Source organism: Columba livia, chromosome 11, assembly GCF_036013475.1.
Source record: "Columba livia isolate bColLiv1 breed racing homer chromosome 11, bColLiv1.pat.W.v2, whole genome shotgun sequence".
NCBI classification, from domain to species: Eukaryota; Metazoa; Chordata; class Aves; order Columbiformes; family Columbidae; genus Columba; species Columba livia.
The window spans coordinates 16,004,020-16,027,964 of record NC_088612.1 but is presented as its reverse complement, the minus strand read 5'-3'; the positions used below and the strand labels follow the sequence as shown (position 1 = coordinate 16,027,964).

Genomic DNA, 23,945 nt, shown 5'->3' with positions numbered 1-23,945 from the left:
GAGGAGGTTTGTTTTGATGAGAACTTACTCCTTTTTTGGTTGGATGAACCCTTTGGGTGTGACTTCTTCATTTGGGGCAGAGCAGCGTTGTGAAGGTTACTTGTAACAGGAAGGGGTTTTAATGCAGCAGAGCATTTACCTCGTACTTGGTAGGTGTATATGCAGCCCAGTTTCGTGTATTGCTCTCTTTTAAATTATGTCTATGAATGGAAATATGCCTCTGACTTTCTAAGAGCTGACTAGAAGTAAAAAATTGCCCTGTCTTGCACATTGTCACTATGATACAGTTAGTATCTCTTTGCATGTACAAGAGCAATGTGTAGTAAGTGTGTTTGTCATCTGGATATGAAAATTCCAGCAGCCCAATGAAACCAGGTTTGGCTTTTAGTGCAGGATTGCAAATATTAAATGCTTCTGTGTGAAATAACAGTAGCAAATAGCCTCCCTGCAAGCAGCAGTGAAGAGTCTTTGTAAGAAATTTCAGTCGTTACATTAGATCAATAGTACAAAAAGATTTGATGGAAAATCACTAGTCCAAATATGGCGCCCATTTATCATCTCCATGGTGATAATAGATTTACTTGCCTGTTTGTTCATCGTTATTATTTGTTGCATATTTATTTTCTCTGAGCAAGTGTAAAAGTGAATTTCTGTAAGTACACAGTAAATATTACATTCACCTCTGTTGAATGTCCTGCAACTGTTAACTTGTTCTCACCAAATGAGCTGAATTTTGAAACTGAGATTACCAAAAACATTTAATAAAAATATATCCTACTTCCCTCTTTATGTTGTTGATGTATTCTCACCTGCAGACATTTGTCCCACAGACTTCGGTGAGATCTTTTTCCCTCTATTATGGCAGTATTTTTCCATCCACTCAAGTAATACACCCTGGGTTTTGGCAAGCGTTTTTAATATTTAGTGTTTTCTTAACACATAGAGTTTTGTTTAGCTACAAGTGCATAGCAGTGGATAATTTTAAATCGAATCCACCTTGTTCTGCCCCTCCCAAAACAGCTCATTTTCTAAAATTACAGGAATAAGAAGCTCTAAAATGCTTTGTGAAATGAAAATAGTTTTATGAACTCTGTTAACAAGAACTTAAAACAGAATAGTACAAAGTCCTTATACAAGTGCCAGACTTCAAAATCAGTTGATGTTTCATTTTGCATGGCCAAAATAAGGGGTGGGGGAGGAGCTACAGCAACGTTTTTCATAATGGGCATAAAAAATGCTTTTTCAGGTAAAAAGATGTTGTAGTATTACATCCTTTTAAAACAAATAGTAGTGGAAGTCTGCAACATGCAAAATTGGGCAATCTGAAGCAGGAATTTTATGAGGGGAAGATACGAGGAATTTCATCTGAGAAAAATGAGTGTACTATTCCCAAGAGCATAAGATCTAAACATGCGGTTTTATAGTAGCGGACACTTTATCAGCACTTTTCCTGCATGAGTTTGCTTAATAATTTCTTCTGTTTTCATACACTTCTGCTTTAGATTGTTTACACTTTTTGTGTGTGTGACTCAGTCAATGGGAGTTCTATGGATTTCAGTGCAGTTAAAAACAGCGTGGTCAGCAGGACAAGGGAAGTGATCCTTCCCCTGTACTCTGCATTGGTGAGGCCACACCTGGAGTATTGTGTTCAGTTCTGGGCCCCTCAGTTCAGGAAAGACATTGAAGTGCTGGAGCGGGTCCAGAGAAGAGCAACACGACTGGTGAAGGGACTTGAACATAAGACCTATGAGGAGAGGCTGAGGGAGCTGGGGTTGTTTAGTCTGGAGAAGAGGAGGCTTAGAGGTGACCTCATCACTCTCTATAACTACCTGAAGGGAAGTTATAGCCAGGTGGGGATTGGTCTCTTCTCCCAGGCAGTTAGCAATAGGACAAGGGGGCATGGGCTTAAACTCTACCAGGGGAAATTTAGGCTGGATATTAGAAAGAAATTCTTTACAGAGAGAGTGATCAGGCATTGGAATGGCTGCCCAGGGAGGTAGTGGACTCGCCGTCCCTAGAGGTTTTTAAACTGAGATTGGACATGGCACTTAGTGCCATGATCTAGTAAACGGACTAGAGTTGGACCAAGGGTTGGACTCGATGATCTCTGAGGTCTTTTCCAACCCAGTCGATTCTGTGATTCTGTGATTCTGTTACGTGATTTTTACTTCACCTCAGGAAGCTCTTTTAAAAACGGAAAAGGTAAAAGGCCGTGTAGTCTCTCTCCCTGTTTCAGTTCCTACACAGCAGCTATAAGCTGAAAAGACATAGTCCCATTTTATTTTGTCTATGTAAAAAGTTCACTGTCCAATAAAACTGAAGAAACAAGGGGAAAAAAACAAAACTGAGAAAACAGCAGACATCTCTGCCTGCCTTCTTGCAGTACCTGTATTCACAATCCTATATTTTGGTAGAATATTAGTTTTTACTGGTGCTTTCCTGTGGTTGTTCCTTAATGGTTCCATGGTTTGAGGGGGACTCTGGAAAGAGCTGTGTAAGAGTGGTTGGTTGAGTCGTAGAATGGAATCATAAAACCATTTAAGTTGGAGAAGACCTTTGATATCATCAAGTCCAACCATCAACACTGCAAAGTCCCACCACTAAACCATGTCCCTAAAGCACCACATCTACACGTCTTTTAAATACCTCCAGGGATGGTGACTCCACCACTTCCCTGGGCAGCCTGTTCCACTGCCTGACAACCTTTTAAGTGAACAATTTTTTTCCTCATATCCAATGTAACCCTCCCCTGGCACAACCTGAGGCTCTTCTCTTGTCACTTGTTACTTGGGAGAAGAGACCAACACCCTCCGTGCTACAACCTTCTTTCAGATCGTTCTAAGGAGCAACAAGGTCCCCCCTCAGCCACCTTCTCTCCTAGTTAAACAGCCCCAGCTCCCTCAGCCATTCCCTATCAGACTTGTGCTCCAGGCCCCTCACCAGTTTTGTTGCTCTTTGAACATGTTCCAGCACCTCAGTGTCCTTGTAGTCCATAGCCATAGGAATAAAAGGGGACAGAATTGTGAAACCCATGGCTTGTAGCTCTCTCAAAGATAAGCATCTCTAATGATACCTCTCTTGTTGGTATCAGGTTAACAATAATGCAGAACTGGTAGAAGATGGGAAGAGAGGGAGGAAGTGAAAAGGTTTCTCCCAGAGATGGGCCACACTCTCCGGTGAATGTTTGCACGGTGCTGTTTTTGCTACGGCTTCCAGTGACCTAATAAAAGAGTAAGTATCACATGTTCACCCTCATCTTCAGAATCACTTTAGCTCATTTTACTTTGGAGAAATGGCTGCATTATAGCAAGTAATCGCTTGAATGCGTATCAGCATCACCGGTAAGTCTCTTGCTATTAGACTTGGCCTGTTAAAAAACCAAAAACCAACCATCTAGTGGCTTAAGCTTGACAATACTTCTGCAAAGGGTGGAGGTAAGGCTTTGAATATTTAATGCTAAAACTAGGGAAGTGTTATAGTAATTAATGTTTGGATGCAAAATGGCAGAAGGCAGTATTGGCATGGCACAGATAAATGAGTAGTTAGGAAAGTAAATTCTGAAGGCAAAAAACCCTCACACTTGAGACTTGTTTTGATACTTTTGGAAGATGGGACACTAAAATGACTGTGTTCTCTTTACTGTACTATAGTAGTTTGGGCTATTGTGTGCTGTGGAAAAGAGTGTATAATATATGTGTGAAAATGTTCTTGCGTTAAACATAGTGATTTAAGTACTTTTTTTTTGCATCTGTTTGTTTTTACAGTAGGAGACTGATGTGATCAGTATGGCAATGTAAGGGACATGGAAATGGAGAGGATTAACTGGACTCCCTCCCACTGAGTGAAGTATTATTTATTGTATAATGTTGTATCTTTGTGAAAAATTATAAAAGCTGAGAAACTAAAGCGCATTTGTTGTTCAATACTTAGTCCTTTTCTGCAACAGAGCATGAAATAATGGTTTAGATGTTAGAAATGAGCATCAATGATATTGTATGCAAACTGTATCCATTTAAAGGGATTTCTTGCAAGGACTCTTCATGAGACTATCCACATAATCATCACAGCCGCTCTGTGTGCAAATAATACCTGTGTATTTCGAGGCAGCAAAACTGAATGGGGGCTGTAGGGTGTGGAGAAAGGCTTGATTTATTTTATTTTTTTATTTATATATTTTTACATCCTCTTGAGAGGAGAAAGATGGGGAGAAAGGCTCAGTGAAACCTTCTTGTATGGGGAAATGTTTTATTTCGGTGCTTTTATTTCGGAATCCAGCCCTGGTTCTTCTCTTCCTCAATAATTTTCTCCATTTTTATTTCTCAGATACTACTTACCACAACGTTGTAAACAGACAGATGTGTTTTGAAATGTTGATTTATTTTTTATTTTTCTTTTTTCTCCCCCCTTTATTAGCCTTTCTTGGTGTTCTGTAATGAACTGGCTGTATAGCAAAGATAGACTTGCCTCTGACTTTTCTGAACAGACCTATAGAGTGGTGCATGTGGACTCCTCCAGCTTCTCTCTCCATAGCACAGCTCTCTTCACCTCTGCATATGGGGGCTGGCATCACTGCCAGGATCCCCATGCCTCTTAGCTGCACAGGGATTCTATGCTCGTAAGGTTCAGTGGCTTCTGGGCAAGGCCCTTTCTGTACTGGAAAGCCCAGATGCAGAAGTAGAGCACTTTGTGAGCAGCAAACTGATTAATGAAATTCATTTTCTGCTTTAGCTCTCAGATATCAGATACTGGGCAGAGCACAGGAGACATCTGCAGTTGCTATGCTAATGATGTTCTTTTTTTACGCATAATCTCTAAGAAAGCTGTAACCAAAGAAATACCATACCCAAGGCTGTGTGCAGTTGTTTCTCTGGTTTCTTTCAGCCATGAAGCAGGCAGAGAGGCCTTTTTTAAGATGATAATGCTGTTTCTAGCAATAGTGATCAGCAGGGCATCCTAAAAGCCTTCATGCTGATCAAGATTGTTGAATATACCAAGCAGGACTGTTCCATAGTGTGCCTGACCTCTGCAGTTGAGGCATGAGAGTGTCTTGGTTCACTTCCAGGTACAGGCATGCCTTTCTGCTGTGGTCAGACCTCTGAACTGGTGGCCTACAGGTAAACATTCAGGGTTTTTTGCTTTTAATTTTCTTTTTCATCTTCCTTTTTACCTTTCTGTCTCCTAATTTTCATAAGGTTGCTGTTCATTATACATTACAGGAAAGCAATTCAATGAGAGTAAAGCTGTAGGTCAATGGTCTGTAACACTCTATGAAAAAACTTCCAAGTGAAGGAGTAATATCTGGTGGCTAGTGGTTCTGCGACATCCAGTCATAACAAGTTAGCATCTATACCAGTAAATGGTCTTTTAACTGTTGATGTAATGTAACTTTCCTGCCATAAAAAGATCATGGAACTTGTAATGATAAAATCCAGTTTTTAATCTGGTGCATATTTGTGAGGAATTGGGTCAAAAAATAGAAGAAAATAACTTCTTTTAAACGCAACAGCAAGTTGAATAACGATACCAGGGAAAAGGAGAATGTTCAGATTAACGTACAGCAAACATGGGAAGGCAAAGGATAAAATTATCAGTTTCTCTATTTTCAGTCCCTGTGACAGAAGCCTGAGACTTCTGTCAGATTTTGCCAGCTATAAAGCAGGAAGTGATGAAATCAGAAGCCATGCATTGAGAATAGTCACTTCCACTCAATTTGATTCACATAATCATTATTTTGAGCTCTGTTTAACTCATTTTAGTGTTGATTTTGGTCTCTTACAGTTTACCCACTTATAATTCCAAATTCCACATGCGTGTGCTTTTTACAATGTGACTACTGCATGTTACCACTTTTGCTAAGCTTTTCATTCAAAACCACAGAAATTACCCACATGTCACCAGGAAGCTCTCAGATGAGTGAATTGATCTAGTAGCTTATTCAATAAATGTTGTGTAACATTTATTCATGTACATGCTTGCAAGCAAGGAATGAATTGCAGGTGCAAATACCATTGCAAAATATTCAGCTAAATATTTTTGCAATGTGCTATCTCAAGCAGATATTATAATGTCAGATCAGTAATATGTTTGGCCTATTGAACTGGTCAATGCTTGAAAATTGGCATTTTATATTTATAAAATCATTATGAAAAGATCTGATGTTTGGGTACAGTTGACGTATAATGCTTGCTATTGGGCACTTGGTGTGCATGTTTGTGTTAGACTGCAAACTAAATTTGGAGTAGGGTGTTTTATCAAATTTCTCCTGCCTCTGAATTGAGTCACTGCAAGGAACAAACGAAATTAATTCAGATAGCATAATGAGGTGGTAAAATGTTGATAGCTGTGCATCCCAGTGCAAAACGCATGGGTAAAGAAAATGGCTACTTTCCATGGCCAACCATTGTTTATAATCTGAACCTGGACATAAGGGTGAGGGTGTAATGGGGATTTACAATAGGTGATCACATGATGAGGCTGATGAGTGAACTGCTTAGCAAAGTAACTGCAAGTTATAATACATAAAAGCATCTCTAAATAGCCCTTTTCTTTCCTTTTAAGATGAGTATAAGCATATTACCAGTAGAGGAAAGATAGGACAGGCGGGAGAGAGAAAAATCCATTTTGTTGCTGCTTGATTCAAAGGTCAGCTGAAGAGAGTAAGAGACAATGTCACTGACCTAGGTAGCTCAGAGACCACTGATGTTAGAGAGCTGTTGTGAGGTTGCTGAAAAAGTGACCAAATGCATGTGGGTGGTGGTTATAATGTCTAGTTATGCCTATAACTTGTGATATCTAAAGTAAAACTAATTGATTTTCAGCAGTCTCATGTGACCTGTATATTTGCTTGCTTTCCCTAAAGACTGCAGTTGAAGAAGCAAACTCTTGACCCAAAATGTACACTTAGCTGGAAAACTTTGACCTATTTCAAAACACTGAAAGTAATGGGGCTGTGAGATCCCACCTCTGCAAAGTGTGTTCCCAAGGGTAGGAGAGCCCTGGCCACCTGTTCCTGTCAAGAGCATGTGGCACCGCTGTGGCAAAGTCCAAATCCACCGGAGTTTGCAAAATGTCCGACTGAGGGGGTGCTACCCAGGGCTGTAGCAGAAATACAGAGTGCTTAAGTGGGTACCCTATGTTTAGAAGTTTATCAGCACAGATTTCAACTTTACTGACCTTTGTGCAGTGAATTTTCCTTTTATTCCCATCTTTAGACTGCATTCGTATCGAGGTCACTATACCAGCTACATAGTCTATCCATCATCCGCACAGCCTTCTGTGTAAGCTGTGCAAGTCAGCTTGCTGAGTTTCCTGTAAAATAAGTAAATCCATCTCTCATTGATTCGTTAAAGCAGAATGAAGCGCCCAAGCCTGAGTTCCCCTCCCCTGGAAACCATTACATAAGTGCAGCTGGGGGCTGAATGTGCCATGGGATAGTGACTGTTGAAAGGGTTCAGTCAGCTTTAATGGTCTGCAAGTGGGTCACTGTACTGGGTCTGCCTGAAATTGGGTCAGTTTACTTCACAGCAGCTGTATAGTGCTATGCTTTGGATTTGTGAACAAAACAGTGTTGATACCACACGGACGTTTTCATTGTTGCTAAACAGTGCTTACACAGCATCAAGGCTTTCACTATTTCTCACTTTGCCTCTGCAGTGTATGGGCTGGGGTTGGGCAAGAGGCTGGGACGGGCTCAGCCAGGACAGCTGATCCCAACTGACCAAAAAGATATCCCATACTGTACAATATCATGTTCAACAATAAGACTGGGGGGAATTTTCCAGGGGTTGCTGTTGCTTGGGGACTGGCTGGGTGTTGGTGTAGCTGGTGGTGAGTGATTGCTTTTGCGTTACTTGTTTTTCTTTGTTTTTCTCCCTCCCTATTAAACTGTATTTATCTCAAGCCACACGTTTTCTCACTTTTGCACTTCCAGTTCTCTCCCCCATCCCACTGTGGGGGGAGTGAAGGAGTGTCTATGTGGGGCTTAGTTGCCTACTGGTGTTAACCACAACCAGTCTCTTTTCCTTATCCTGTCTCCACTGGGCAGTGTCCTGGTGCTCTATTTTGGCTGTTCCAACCCAGGGCTTTTGGTAACTCCTGCTCTGCTGTGGATTTCTTGGCAGCAATGGGAGATTTGCCTCACTTTATGAGATTTGATGGTTTTTTTTCTCTGGCACCACTATCAGTTCTTATGTAGCCAAGAACTTTTATTGCCACTTCTGCAAAAGAGATTAATCCAGCAGATAACCCTGCTCCCTGAAACAGGGCCTGAGAAGCTAAGCCAAGCTTTCCTTCTCATCTGTGAATGTACACAGCTCCACTGCCTTATATTACTGTGAAGTCCATGATTCAATGTCTCCTATGCATTTAACACATGTACTCTCTTAAATGCGGTGTTTGTATAATTCCTTATGAACGTAAGTCATTTATGAAGCTGTGTTCTGCTTTTCTTTTCTTCTTGTTTATTGCCCATCTTTGCACTATATCCAGATTATCAGTACAAGACCTGCATCTGGTCCATGTGTCCTGCTCCGCAGCCACTGTGCTGGCATCGCTCACTTTCATGACAGTGTTATGACTTCTCTTCATCTTTACAATAACCCTGATATCTGTACACTGAAGCCTGACTACCAGCCCTACAGATGTCTAAAACCCAGATTGTTCTGACTGAGATAGGGTGAGTTACCCCATAGCAGTTCACAGATGCCCAAACTTAATCCATGTTGGAAGCTAATATAAACTAGAAAAAGGTACTCTGAAGCCCAGCCAAGCAACACTCTAGGATGAGAACTGTGATACCTTTGTGTATTGGTAGAAAATCTGATCCTTGCATTTTCAGAAATGTCCAGCCACAGGGCACTGGGCACAAGTTTTGCTGACACCTGAAAAGGAAGCACTTTTTAATAGCATAGTTTATTCCATTAAATGGATTCAGTGCTGGACATTTTGTTATGTGTCATATGCAGAGAGACTTCAGAAAGTTGTCTTGTTTTTCAGGGACACTAGGTGACAATGGCATCATTTAATGTGACAGAATTCTCTCTTCCCCTGAGTCCATTCCTGATGCAGAAGATAGATCATATCTCTAGAGCAGAGGACAGTGGCAGAAATGTGTCTTCAAAACTACCAAAATGTTCCCCCTTGCCTCCCCAGTTTGTGCCCAGCCTCAGCTCTTACTGTAGCCGCTGCTGTGCACGTTGGTTCACCGTGTTTAAATCTCCCACAGTTGCTCTGTAGTCGCTGCTGTGCTTGTTGCTCACCACTGACTCAAATGATTCTACAATGCCAGGATTTTACTACCAAAGCATAAGAGGTGGCAAATGAATAACATGTATTAATTTCCATCCCTGTGTAATTCCCAACTGCTTAGAAGCTCTCACTGCAGAAGCCAGCAGGGAAGGGGGCAGCGCAACTGAGAAATGCCATGAAAAATGAAAGCTATCTTGATACCGAACATTAATGTATAATTGAAAGCAGCCACTCTTTTTAATTTAATGCCCATCCTAGGCACAAAATGAAAATAGTAGCTACATTTCCAATAAAATAAAGCCTTAAACCAGTCCTATCTAAGAGTGCGACGTCGGCTATCATTACAGACTTGGTCTTCTGCTGGCTTCTGAAGAAAGGTACCAGGGCCACTCAGCAAGTGCCCAGCTAAGTCATATCCCAACATTTCTAAGTCTGGTACTATAAAGCTTAACACTACAATAGCCGCGAAAAGCTGCCTGAAAATGTTGTTAAGAATGACTCAAAAGCTAGAGACCTCAGGACAGTCTCAGTGAGACGGATGTGTAGACAAAATAAGTACCTTAAAAAATGAAGTTAAATTAAATAAAATTCAAAATCAGATAAGAGATTGCAGTAAAACACACACTCCCCTCCACTGTCCCATCCAGCTCTGCTGCCAAAAATGTCAGAAACCCATTCACTGAAAAAAAACCCTCTGTCCTCTAAAGCAAGGCAACAAGCTAAACATGGAAGAGTATGCCAATGAAGACAGTGCATCCATATTTCAAGTGTTTTCACGACTGAAGATGAAAAGTCCTTTCCTGGCTCTGAGCGGTATCTGGCAGGCCCCAGAGTCTGAATCCATTCCAGAGGCTGTTTTTTGGGGGTTGGTTGGTTGTAGAGCTAGAGTGGTGTTGGTGCAGTTGTTTTTAGAGCAGGTATGAATTCTGGAGCTGTTTGATTTGGTGGGAGCGGGTGTGTGTCTAGATAAGGTTCTAGCTCACCTGAGGTTTACAGAGTGTGTTCTAGTTTGGGTTCTGGATCGCTTGAAGGTTCTAGAGCATGGTCTGGGTCACTTGAGGGTTCTAGATTGTGTTCTAACTCACTTGAGGGTTCTAGACTGGATTCCAGAGTCAACATATAGTTCTGGAGAGGGATTGTGTTCTGAGAGGGAGAGGTCCTAGCATCTCGTTCAGAAGGTACTCGTGTTCTGTTATCTTGTGAGGATTTGTGATACTTCCTGATGAAAGAAGTCTTTCTAGGGGGTTTTGTTTCCTATTTTTGTTTTTATGTTTTGTTTTGTTTTCACATGTGCTTTTTTTTTCTTATTTGTGCCTTTTTTTGAGTTGAAGGCCCACAGGATGGAGATCCTAGCATCCCATAAAATACAGGTCTCACAAGTTTTAGAACACTGACTCATACTCTTCCTGAGTTCCCAGTTATCAAGCAATGTTAAAAGATAAATAAGAAACCCTTTTATACCAGCATTATAGTCCTGATCTCTCAGGACAGCCAAAACCTCAGTTTTCTTTCTCTGACTCTTTTTTTCAACCCGTTTGTAGAATATATTTTGTTCTACAATATCCTGATGTAGCAACGGCTAATCTGAAAGACACTTATTCATCAGGCATTGCCTTTCGCTAGTAAGTATGTCTTATTAGAGCTGTAGTGTTTCTGTCTGGTTGTTGGTTGCCTGTCTGTGAAAGCTAGTAGCTGGTCCACTCAGCCTGAACAAGGAGAAAGCTGACAGGAGAGACCCTTCGAGACCCTGTTCTTCTGCTGGCTTGCAATCTAGCTCTGAGCTAGGAATTCTCCCACAAGTAATGACTTTTATTTTGTTTCATCACTGTAGTGGTTCAAGAAGGAAAAGAATCCAGAGGGCATCTAGCTGTGTCAGTGAAGAAACATCTCTGTGATTAGCAAGTAATTTGTTCATTAATTCCCAGTACAAACCTATGTTTTCATTACCCTGTTTTAGTTCGGCAGCCACAACTAGCTTGAGAAAGATTGAGCTGTTTATTGACAACTTAGAATGGATGTCCAAGACACTGCTTTTTAAAATTATTGTTTTGTATTTCTGACTGATTTTTTACTAAACAAGCACAGTGACTTAAACGATGCTGTGACATTCACATTTTGTCTTCTATTCAGTTCCAGGAAATTTGTCTCACGGGGATTAGACATACTGCCATTTGCAATACAGACAATTCTATCAGCAGATATGACCAGGAAAACCTACTGTTTGTGAGTAGTTTCTTCTAAAAATAAGCATCTTCTAGTTAGTAGCAGAAAATAACCCAAATACGTGACTATTTTGTAAGGCAAATACTGTGGGCATGGAGCAGGATGCTAATCCCCTCCCAGCCCAAATGCAGCTTTTGAGCATCTGTCCCCCAACAGTGCTGGGGCCTCTGGCTGGAACCATCGGTTTGGATTGTCCTTCAGATTTGAGGGTTTCCAGCCAATGGTCCCAGCTCCATTCACATCTGAGGGAGTGTGAACCTCTCTTTTGTTCATACGGTGGAGAGGAGCTGCAATAGCAAGGGGCAGGAGAATGGCATGGACACCTAAGCTGCTGAGATAGGGAAGGGAAAGCTAGCATGGGTCAGATTAAGGGGCAGGATCAGACCTTACCCCCTAGGACCAACCTGGACAGGTACCAAAGCCTCCATACATCCTCTGAATGGCACAGCAGACCTTCTTTTGCAAATTGCTAAACAAGGGAGTAAATCAGAGCTTATCATCAGCAAAGTAACATATGGCAGCTTTTATTGTCTTTCTCTTAGCACTGGTTCTTTTGTGCCACCAAGAGACAACGAAATTGACACCAACTTCTTAATATACTTCTATAATGACAGGATTTTCGTGACTCCTAACTGCACCCTGCTTTAGCTTCAGAGAGTGCTGTTAGCTTTGTAAATGCCACTTGGGCAATAATGCATTAGGCACAAACAGTAACTGCCAGTTATCATCCTTTCCCACCAACCCACAAGGGAAGGAGACTTTTGTTAGAGACAGGCCATAAAAAGATCGCTGATTCAGTTTCTGGCAAAAATGAGAGGGCAGACACCTGTGGCCAGGAGGCAGGGGGCAGAAGCGGGGCAAGAACCTCTTAGAAAGGCAATAAAAAGGTCAACTAGCTGTAGTTTGTGAAAATGATAACCAGTAAAGAGTTCAGCATTTAATCCCCTATTTCTATTGTTGTACTTGGTCATTAAGTCTCAGAATGATGAATTAAACCCTTCATTTGCAGAAGTACCAAGTTTCTGGTCTGCCTGATGCGAATGAGAGGTTTGTGGGTTTTTAAAGGCTCCTGTTTGGTTTTAAGGCAGGACCAACTTTGTCTCTAAAAGCAACCCTCATGTTGCACGTCAGAGCATTTTTATTTGCAACATGGAACATGCTAGTTAACAGTGTGATGCTTTATTGCTCAAATTCTGAGACACATTCCATAGTCTTTGTCTGTAGTTGTGCCATTTACTACAGTGCATTACATCTCTTGAAATATACATGAACAGTATGTGTGCAGAATACAATGGGCACTTTGTATATTGGAGCTAATCCTTTGGGTTATGAGCAGTGAGCTCCAAAGTTAGGAAGAGGCCCTCTTAGAACCTTGTATCCCTGCCCCATGGTTCACACCAAGCCTCTAAGACACATTAAAAATGCTTGTTGCATTTTTAATTGTGTCATATGCTTTTGGCAGAAAGTCCTTCTAGTAACCTCCATAAAAGATGGAGCAAAGTCCATAACATATATAATGTATCCCCTGAAGACAGCTTTGGGAAATTCAGAGAGCTGGGATAGAAGAGGGTTCTCCAAACTCAAGACAGTGCTTCGACTATCTTAAAATGACTCTTTGCTGCTGTTGTTATTTTTTAAATACTTAGCCTTCTCTGTCCCCTTTGTTTCCTTGTATTTTCTCCCTATTTGAATTTACTTGTTTCAGTTACTCTTCTTAAATATTTTTGTTCTCCGTATGCTCTCTGTGCATATGTGGTACTTGCTATTTGAGCTGTACCTGGGCGGTGCAGAGTCATGCCACTGGCTCTACTCCCTGCCTGGGTGAGAAACTTCAAGGTCCTAGTTCAGAAAAACACTGCTGATTTTGGTGGACCTTTAGGAAGCAGTTAGCGAGCCCTTACTGAATACAGCTGTGTTTCCAAACCAGGAACACTGCTAGGAAGACAGCTTCAAGGAATAAAGCCAGATGTGAGAAGTAAAAAAGCCTCACTGGTGGCAGGCAGAAAAGGTGGAAAGCAGGGCCCCATTTAAGACAAGCATCTGGTGGAGAAGAATAGACTGGAATGAAGAGTAGAAACCTGGCGTTTTGTCCTTGATATAAACAGACACAGGTGGTCTCTGCTGACTTGGAAAATTAGCTTCCCAGAGATGCAGCTCAGCTCCTTCCTTGCTCTGAAGGCAGTTGTTTGATCAGAAGCTGTCAGATGCTGAACCTCGATTCCTTCCTGCACAGAGAAAACCACAGCTCACCTGCCCTTTCACTAAGGGTCAGTTGCTGCTAACTGCCTCTGCATCAGCATGCTTGTTGCTTCCTGATCTGCAGGGCTTCTCAGCTGTGAAATCCCTTAGCCCAAAGAAAACCTGCTTTTCAAAGATGAGTTAGGGAGTCAGCCCTCTCTATGCAGCTACTTTCAAATACAAAGGCATCTTCTCCACTTCTGTGAGCTGGAGCTAGAGTGTGTGTAGTCTGACTCATAATACACACATTAAAGCTTTTCATCCAAACAATGGCATTAAGTGTCTTATTTAACATTTTTTAAACATTTTTGCCATATAATCACTAAGGCATTTCCATGTGCTATTAAGCACCACCACATTCTAACCTGAACTACCCATACGGGATTATTTCTGAAAGGTATTGCAGGTTACAACATTCAAAACATACAGAATGAAAATAAAATCTAACTTAGTTTTTAAATACAGGTTTCTAATTTACAAACAAGTGCTGTCATGGCAGCGTACTAATTAGTGCAACGAGTAATTAAGCCTGTATCCTTATTTTGCCAGTATAACATTTCTGTCACAAGCATCAGCCTTCACAGTGCAACTGAAAAGATAGGCAGTTACCGAAGAAGGACACAAACACATCATAAGTAACTGAACAGGATTATATCATGAGTTTATTGCTCTTATTAGACACAGCATGGCAGTTCTGCACTATGGAATAAGTACATTATTATCAGAAAGGCAGCACCCTTGCTGCTGGAGGCTGCAGAGTACAGCCCACTTAGTTCCCCAAAAAGCACTTACTGAAGAGATTTATTATTATTTTCTTTTATCTAAGTTTCTTGGAAACTGCATTACATCATGTCACTCATTCACTGTGCTTTGTTCAGCACTTGTGCTACGCAAAATCATCAAGAATTGATAAACAGCCAACACTGCCCCGTGGCGTTTTTCTGTCACCACAGTGGCACAAGCAGTCCCTTGTTCTGGGCTGTTGTTGACCACAGTCATGGTTCAGATGAACCCTGATGTGCTCAGCTGGACAGAAGAAAACTGGCAGCTGTGAGATGAACACATGCAATTAGCCAGCACCTGCCATGCAGAGCACTCGCAACCCTCATTCCTAACATCAAGCTATCTGATAGATAAGAAAGATACTGAAGACAGAATAACCACAATGGAGATAACATTATAAATTAGACAAGCAACTGTTGCAGTGTCTAGGTATTATTAGTTAAGCACACTAAAACCCAGAAAATAAATGTAAATCTGTGCTCACCAGGGGAGGAGTGAGTGGGTGGCTGTGTGGTGCATAGTTGCTGGCTGGGGTTAAACTGTGACAGAATGTTACTAAGGGAAAATCTATCTTTCCTCACAGGTAAAGAGAGAATTAATTGCAGAGATGCTGTGGGTTTCCATTGCAGGTGTTTGGCAGGAGAAGAACAGAGGGGGTTTGGAGAAGTAGTAAGTGGCACAGCTACAGACAAAGACTATGGAATGTGTCTCAGAATTTGAGCAATAAAGCATCACACTGTTAACTAGCATGTTCCATGTTGTAAATAAAAATGCTCTGACACTCAAGATGAGGGAGGGCTGTGAAAGCTTGACTGTAAATTTTGCTTAAGCAAATACTGCAGTTTACCTTGTATGAATATTTCCTGTGCATAGCTTATGCAGTGTTGAGAATAGGGAAGTCCTACAGTTTTGCATTCAGTGGGCAAACTGTTATGAGTCTCCTTTCTATCATTTCCTGCCATCTGGAATGGGCTCACCATGTCACCTTTCCTTAATTCTCCAATTTATTTTTTAACACCCTCCTTGCCTTTCTACCATAATTCTGTTTAACTTTGGTCTGATAAATATTTGCAGAAGTGCACTTTTCCAGCAAGCTGCTGCAAAACCCAGAGCTGTGGGTCAGAGACAGAGGAAGAACACTTAGCATAGTGGAGTTTTATCCTGCTGTTGTATCCGTTATGTAGGATATCCACAAATAAACTAAGACTGCCCATTTAATTATCTGATAAAGATGTTGAGAAAACATTTCCATAACATACATCAATGACCCATTTAACAATTCTTAGTATCTCCTTTCTCTACTATGCCATGCAATTTGGAGTCTCTAGGTCTTTGCAACTATCATGAGTTAACTCTTCCCCTGCATTTAGGTCTGGAATCAGTGCAGTGCTGGTAGTCTTCATGGTCTGGGGGAAAGTCCCATCTATTCCAGATCTTCCTATTAAAATGAGCAGGAGACACAGGCAATTCCTAGTTCAGCAGGTGCTGAGGCAGAGGCTGAGAGACAGACAGGAGAGAAGGCAATGGAAAACAATTGCCTTGTAAAGAGCTTGGTGTGACTGTGGTGGGTTTGGAGGAAGAGAAGGAGCAGGAAGGCAGCATCTGGCTTTCTGTTGAGGCAAGTGTAGTAGTTTAGCTATGTGAGTGCTGGCATGGAAGAAGGCTTGTTGCTCTTAGAGCAGGGCTTTTGGCAAAGAGAGGAGGGAGAGCATCTGGTGCTTTGTTTATCTGCAGTGAGAGGTGGAGTGAGTCAAGGGCTCAGAAAGGCTGAACAAATGTCTTTGATTTTTATTAACCTCATGGAAATTGCCCATTACCTAATTAGCTGGTAGCTCTGTCAGGGAGAGGAAAATGGACGTTTATCAGGGTAGCGGAAGTAGAAATCACTTTGTTGTGGGTGCTTGTTGCCATGACATCTTCCCCCAATGCTGCTGCTGTTGTTGTTTCCATCCCCCCCCCCACCCTTTCCTGCCCATGCCAGCTCCCAGCCATAGGTGACAGAAGGGTCAGGTCTGTATTTTACGGCAGGGTTAAAACGTAAAAGCTGTGGTTATTCTGTCAGATTTTAGGGCCCTGGAGGAAGATAAGGAGCTACTTTGCAGACTGCATCTGGCAAATGAACATGTGGGTCTCTGTAACTTCAGTACAGATATAGAAAAATGTTTGGGAGGGGGAAAGAAACCTGTCATCTTAGGACAGGATTTGTGCTTGGACATCCCTCTTGTGGGCCCCTCCTTAAAACCTGGTAACTCCATTTCTACCCAGATGTGTGGGTAGTGCCTAGGCAGTGCACAGACAGGGAATGCTTGCAGCTAGCCATTTGTCTGATAAAAGGAAGACATTCTTTTTAGGATTCATAGACCTCAGAGGAACAAAAAAACCAAGAACAGTTATCTCTGAGTAACTTCCTGCATATAGGTTGTGATGCATTTTGTTTCCCTTGCTACAAGTGAAAATAAGTAATCTTTATCATTATCTAACAAGCGGCATATGCAGTAAGATGAAAAAGAAGGATGAGACATTCTAAGAGGGGCTGGCAGTCAGAATAGTGCAGCAGCTTTGTGCGATGCATTTTGGGCCATCTGATCCTGAAGGGCTGTACTTTCATCATTTGTGACATGCTTCACCAGGAGTAAGTTTGGCTCTTTCTAGTCAGTATGATTGCAGAGAGGCCATTATGAATGCTTGCTACGTTACTGTTCAGTGAAGGGCCTTCTAAGTGGAGGATGTTAAAGGAATAAAAGGTGAATGAAGAACTGAGAGTACATGTAGCAGAGCAAAGGTAAGACATAAGGAGCAGGAAATGGCATGTAAAGAGAAGGATTTTGGAGATTATTGCTTGAGTTTTTCAGTATTCACAGAATATATGGCCCTTTCTTTCTCTCTCTTTCCCCCAAATGGATAGCAGTAGGTGGCAAATATATCTAGTGACAAATATCTAATAGGGGTGTAAAATAAGCAAAATAAGTTTCAAATCCTTGTTTTCAAGTTTGTAATTGAATCAGATGTTGAGATGCGTGTGACTGTGTGTCACACTGAATTAATTCTATCAACTATTGCATTCTTCTCTCCCCATCTTCTACTTCCACTCCCAGCACAGTCTAATTTAGGAAATTGTGAAATCTTGCATGAAATCCTCTTGTGTAACACTGCTCAGCAACAGCATCTCAAGTAAGCTCCGGATTATACATGACTATTTGTATCTAGTTTTAAGAACACTTAGCCAGTGGAAAGAAATAGTAGGCTGACCTTAGTAACTGGGAAGTAGATTAGATAATGCAGTTGGATATCAACTATTGCTGGTTGTCTGCTGGTAGAAAGCAGCTTTGAACCAGAACTTGTTCTTCCAAGAGGTGCTGACATAAGGACGTAGATGGTAGCTACACAAGGCTTTTCCCATTAAATGCATTGAAGCACAGCTAGAAACTGGAGAACAAAAGATTAACTCACAGGTACTGCAAACCCCAGCTTTAAGGAACATTATCTTCTATAGCATGTGCTACTGCAGGTATGAGACCTGGAGCTCAGAGTTTGTTTAAGGAGCAACTGAAAACTTTGGCCAAAGTTGCAGAATTTTGATAAAACAAGAGTGCTCAGCTGGCAGTGCTATGACAGGCCGGGCAGCAAGCCCATTCATGGCCCAGGCAGTGTGCTGTTGCAGAGGCCCAGGATGGCTGCTGGAGGCACATGAGGGGAATTGCTGGAAAGCACAGTGTGCTTGAAAAGCATTAGCAGTACCTGGAGAAAGGCCAGTGTCTACAGAAATAGGTGAATAAAGTAGCCAGTCATGATTGCAGTAAGGCCTGGCTGAAGACTGTGCTTGCCAAAGGCTTTAAAGTATGGAAATCCTGCCCCTCCAGTCAAAGGGCTTTGTAATGTGTTTTCCCTGTGTTTAAGACACTATGCAGTTTAGTCTAATGCTGGCATTGCAGAACTGTAGCAGGCATTCTGAGCTCTCTGAATGCTTTGGAAGTAAGTGGTACCCATGGCATGGGGAAGGGGTGCTTTTCAATCTCTGCCAGGTTTCTTTGTTTCTCATGGATCAGAAGAGATGGGTGGTGCAGCTCATCCTCATGCAAGTATCGGTTCTCCAAGAGTATTAGTCTATACATCTCCACCACTTCTGACTCAGTGCAATGAAATTGTACACCAAACCCATTGTCTAATTGTTTATCCACTCCTTGTTTCTAAAGCTGAGACACTGAATAGAGGCAGTTCTTTTAGCTCTGGCTGGCTTCATGCCTCATAGCAAGCATATAATTCCTGCCATTTGCTTCAGTTTTACTCTTGGCTAAAAGTGGAACATACAGCACAGCTTTTCTTTTTCACATTTCTTTTTCTCCCATGGGCCAGTCTCATTATGTAGGATCATATTCACCACTGGATTAACATCTGGTAATCTTTTGTTGTGCTGAATTTTGGAAGTGTGCTAGTCAGTTGCACTTATGATGCTTACATCTCATGTATGTATGAGCTATAAACAATGGAAATCGTTACCTGTTAATAAAGGCTGAATTGTCAGCCTGGGGCTGCTTCTGTTACATGAGACTTTGGATGAGTGGAGGAGCATACTACTGTGTTGTACTTCACAAACTTTATTTCCCGCTGCAGAAATTTGTTTCTTCTGTTCCAGCCACTACAATACAATAGTGATTTTAGGGAATCTGACCCCTGAAAACATGGTGGGGAGGGAGAATGTTCATGGACATTTTCTCATCCAGAAGGGACCTGGGATTTAAATTGTGGGTAGTATTTGGGACATGATTCTTCTCCCCAATCTGCAATGTAAAGCCACAACTGAAAGAAGACATGCTCAACCCATGACGTGTTTTCTTCCTTTTTTATTGCCAAAAGCTAGATCTGCTGGTGAATCTCATTCTTACCATCTCATTCTATAGCTTGAGGGAAAGACAATATTAACCTCTGAAATGCTTGCGTAATACTCATGTGGAAGTAAGTTCCTGGGATGCTCTTTTGTTATATTTGCTGTTTATTTCCAGTTCCGAATTTCAAACAGAAATGTTCTGAGGCACTGTCACACATTTGCTGTAAGTCCAGTGTTTCTGCAAATTGTCACATACGTTCATGGATCATTCATCTATATATGGCAGATGAGATCCTTTCATGATGTTTCAGGTGATTCTTTCAAGATTATTCACCAAGTTCAAAGTGAAAAGATAAACTGAACCCAACCCTTGAAAAATAATCAGGGCAAAGAGAGATTCTGTTGATTTCTGGCCATCTCCACTCCCCTTGAGCCAACACCATGTATCCTCCAGCATAACATTCTAATAGTAATGGATATTAACTGGTAGAAGACTTCGTGGTTTTCTCTGAGAAAACATTTCAAAATTCTTCATCAGAGTTTTCTAAATTGATTCCAGCTGCATTCCATTTTGGGCCACACACTTGTGTCTACCAGGCTCATGAACCCAAATGTTAGAATAAGCAGTTATTTCAGCTTGACGCTGATGAGATCATACACGTATTTTAAGACTCATTGGGTTAGACTAACTTTCTCATCCAACTGACTAAATATTAGAGTGTAAAATGGGCAGTGATCACTTGGTGACTGTAAATATAGTCTGCACAAGAAGCTCTTTAGTTAGTGTGGAGGTAGCAACTGTAATGGAGAGCAGGCTGAATTAACCTGCTTCTTGAAAAGTAAACTAGCCTGCAAAGTCAGATGCAGCTTCATTCGTGAAGGGGACTAGGCACCAGTAGCACAGTAATTCAGCCTTTCCATGTGCATGTCCTAGTACATGACACAAACAGGGGCATGAGGAGGAAGACCATCTCTCATAATAGATTTCCTCTTCTCCTTCCTTGTCCAAAATGTGCAAGAAGTCATTCTTTTGCTTGAGGACAAGTAACTTATGCTGTCCCTCATGTCTTCATCAGCCAGGATCATGGCTAAACTTGCAGTTTAGCTAGTAGAAAAGGTTTTGAGAGAAAACATTTTGTTTTGCCAGTAGCCAAACTTTTTGGAGGGGTGAGGGTTATGGGGTGAAAGTGAGTCTTGAACTGCAAGCTTTATATAGTTACAAGAAAGTTACTTAAATATCAGGTAGACCCTCAGGTGACTTTTAATCCTTTTATTTCAGTAGTCAGAGACTAGTGCTGTGGAAGGAAGACACCAGCTTCAGTAACACTTGTTTTTCTGTTCTTGTGGTTACTCTTCAGGGTTAGGCAATGTTCATTTCCCAGCACAACTACTCAACAGCCTTCCTTTCAGCAGCGTCAACACATGCAACTATGTGTTTGAGGAATTACTGCTACAGTAACTAATGGTTACAGTTTGTGGGGTTTTTTTTAAGTTCAGTCACTTGTAGGTAAAAGAGCCTGAAGAATTTGTTTCCCTGCAAAATGTATGCAAATTCAGCTGAAGTATTTAGTCTTGTTGTTCTTTGTGTCTAAGCATGCATTGTACTTACTACCTTAGCCCTTAAGCAGTCAGCTGCAGTGTTGCATTAAGACTAAAGATATGTAAAGTAATAGCTTTCATGGTTTCAAACCTAGTGAGACTTCCTCCAGCCTTGCTTTTCCTTAAAAACACAAGGGGGAGAGAATCATACCCATGCAGAATGAAAGTATATCTTGTTCTAATATTTTTATTTAAAAGCTGTCAGACTTGCTTGCATAAAGGCAGACTTGAAGCCAAACTGTGTCTTTCAAGGGCCACTGCATTCTGCACTCCACATAAACAGTGAAATGTTTGTGATTGTGACTGTCACTGTCTCCTACTACACTGTCTTTTAATTCACTTGATAATCAAATCCAAGGTTGATCTCTCTAGATGAATTACTGTCTCAGTAAAAGGGCAATGGCAAAACCCATACTGACTTAAATGAGGTAAAGAATCTCAAGTTTTGTTTTTTTCAAAGCCCTCCATGGTCTTGTTGCAGCCTGTCTCAGAGACCTCTTCCTGTATCTTTGCCTCCTGGATTGCTCATCTATTTTTAAGTCTCGTGCTCTTTCCTGTGCCTATTTTAACTCTGTTACTTTACCATTTAACCCCTGTGGGATATGGAGTTTGTGGGAAAGAAGCGGCATATTACAAAAAATATGTTGGTTGATCTACATACTCCTCCAAGGGTTTCGTAGCACAGGACACGCAGAAACCCTAATTAGGATCACATCTTGGTAATATGCATTGCTGTAATATGAACTGATTAAGAAATCTTTAGTAAGAGTGTCATATGTGTCTGTCTAATCTCTCTACCTGTGCTATGCCTAGGCAAAATACATAACTTGAGTTAATGCTGATGATTCAGGATTTGCCCACAACTCCAAAGCATTTTCCTCACAGGACAGGTATGGGTTAGGGCTTGTTATGGGAATTCTTTCCCTCAGTAGTATCAGTCTGTGCAATGTCCCTGTACAGTGCAAAAGTAAACAATTTTCAGGCCTTGGATTGCTTGAATATGTTTGGTGCTACAGATCCCCTGGGGATTCCTATGAACCAAACTACTTGAACTCGTCATATTACTGTGTAGTTCACCTTGGTTCACTTTGTCCCAAATTCCAAAGAATGCTGGAGAGGTATTTAATAAGACTTAAATCAGACATTTGAGGTACAAGACTGGAAACAAAAGTTGCAAGTAAAACAATCCAATTTATTTAAATTTAGCAACTCTATAGCTCTCTAGTGGCTCAACCTCTGCTATGCAGAATCCTAACAGCATATCTCATCTGTGGGAGCTGGGAATTAGCATTCATGGCAAAAATGTCTTCCAAGTGTTTTCAATAGCTCCAAGTGACATTTTACTTTTCTTTGGGATTCAGTTTTGGGGCACAAGTATGAATTTGGTTGATGCGTTGCTTCCTGTGTTGCAAACAGTGATTTCTTCCTAGCCCATACCTATCTAGCCAGGCAGTGTGTTAATACAGTGAGAGGTTTGTTTATAAGTTGTTCTGCCCAGATATTTCCATGAGGATAAGTGTTCCGATTCCAGGTGGTAGTTGCTGGAGGCTTGATTGTGCATATCCTCACTGCAGGCTTTGTCAGCAGCCTGTCTGCAGAATCACTTACTTGTTGCTTTTGTGTAGTTCAGGAAGAAGTGGCCAACCCTCCTGCCTGGCATGAAAGCTGTGACAGTACTGTCAGAACAGTAAGGAAATTGCAAGTTTGGTTTCGGATGTTCAATTTCTATTTTAAATGACCTTAACATTGGAAGATCAACAGACTGCTTTGGTATGAAATTGGAGAAGTTGAAAGCTGCGAAACTCTTGCATTTAGCAGCACGCCCTTATGGTGCCTCATGGATAATGTTTTTAGGATGGTAAAAACTATTTCCTTCTTAAGAAACATTCTTAAAAGCATGTAAGCTTAAAAGATTATTTCCATTCATCTTTTTGCTTATAGACATATCTTGTCCATTATGTTATTTGAATCTAGGAAATGCACCACTGAAACAGTTAAGTCCCACTGAAGATTACGCCTGCTGTATGTGCTTTTCCCAGTAAGGTGGTAGTAAAACCAGTAGATGCCAAATCTCCTGTTTGGCCCTTGCCAAGTCATTAATCTCAACTATTTCAGAACTTTTAATTCATTTTTGACCTTTAACTTTGGGTGGCCAGTTGGAGACTGCTAAATGAAGTACAAAACTTTAATAGCTTCCACCTGAGCTTGAGGTGGTCTGTATATCCTATGTTTAGCTTTCCCAAAATTGTGAAATCTAAAACTAAAGACCACTCTGGTAAATGTTGGGCTTTTCATCCCAACTGCCACAGCCTCACCTACAACAAGATGGTAATGTCACCATTTCTAACCATGCTGCCACATAATGCCATGCTATATTGAGTTCTAGTCTTTATTAGATGGAGAGGAATTTGAATTTGGTGTTACTGCAGTTCAAACTACTATTTATAGATATCAAAACCAAGAAGAACAAAGAATGTTGTGTACATTCTTTAATAATTTAAGGAATTAAGTTCTCTTACTGGATTTCCATTTGGTGTCAGCCATTTCTTATCAGTTTGACAGACTCCAAAAAGCTCACGTAGCTCATTTTATTTATTTTTTTTTTATAGCTATACACACAGGTATCTTGTCTTTTTTCTTGCTAAACTGCCTTGGCTTTTTTAGTATTTTTTTAGGTTTGTTTTTGTGTGTGTGTTTTGATTGTTTGTTTGGGTTTTCAGTAAGCACGACTGAACTAAGATTTCTCCTTTAGCACTTAAGCTATCTATGGGTTTGGCATGTTTTGGAAAATGTCACAGAGTTAAGCAGGTTGCATGGTGTTGGTCTTGGAAGGGACCCACCATGGACGAGGAAAGCATGGTATGTTGGCTTTCTCCGTATGTAAATTTATGAATTTAAGAAGTGAAAATGACTTGCAATGAGGAAGAGTAATGCATGCCTTTTGCAAGTCCAGAGGCTTACAAGAACAAAATGGTGTGCGAGTTGGCTAGATCCAGTGTGTGCAATCCTGCCTTCCACAAATATGTGAAAT

General features: G+C 41.2%; 1 long non-coding RNA gene across 1 annotated transcript in view; it reads left to right on the top strand.

Moving 5' to 3' along the window:
* Window positions 1–23,945, top strand: part of LOC110365196 (uncharacterized) — a 45,600-nt gene that overhangs the window by 488 nt on the left and 21,167 nt on the right. Inside the window, exons 2-3 of the long non-coding RNA XR_010475259.1 lie at window positions 3,092–3,231; window positions 3,765–3,841. This is a non-coding gene — a long non-coding RNA (uncharacterized LOC110365196). The remainder of the gene's footprint in view (window positions 1–3,091; window positions 3,232–3,764; window positions 3,842–23,945) is intronic.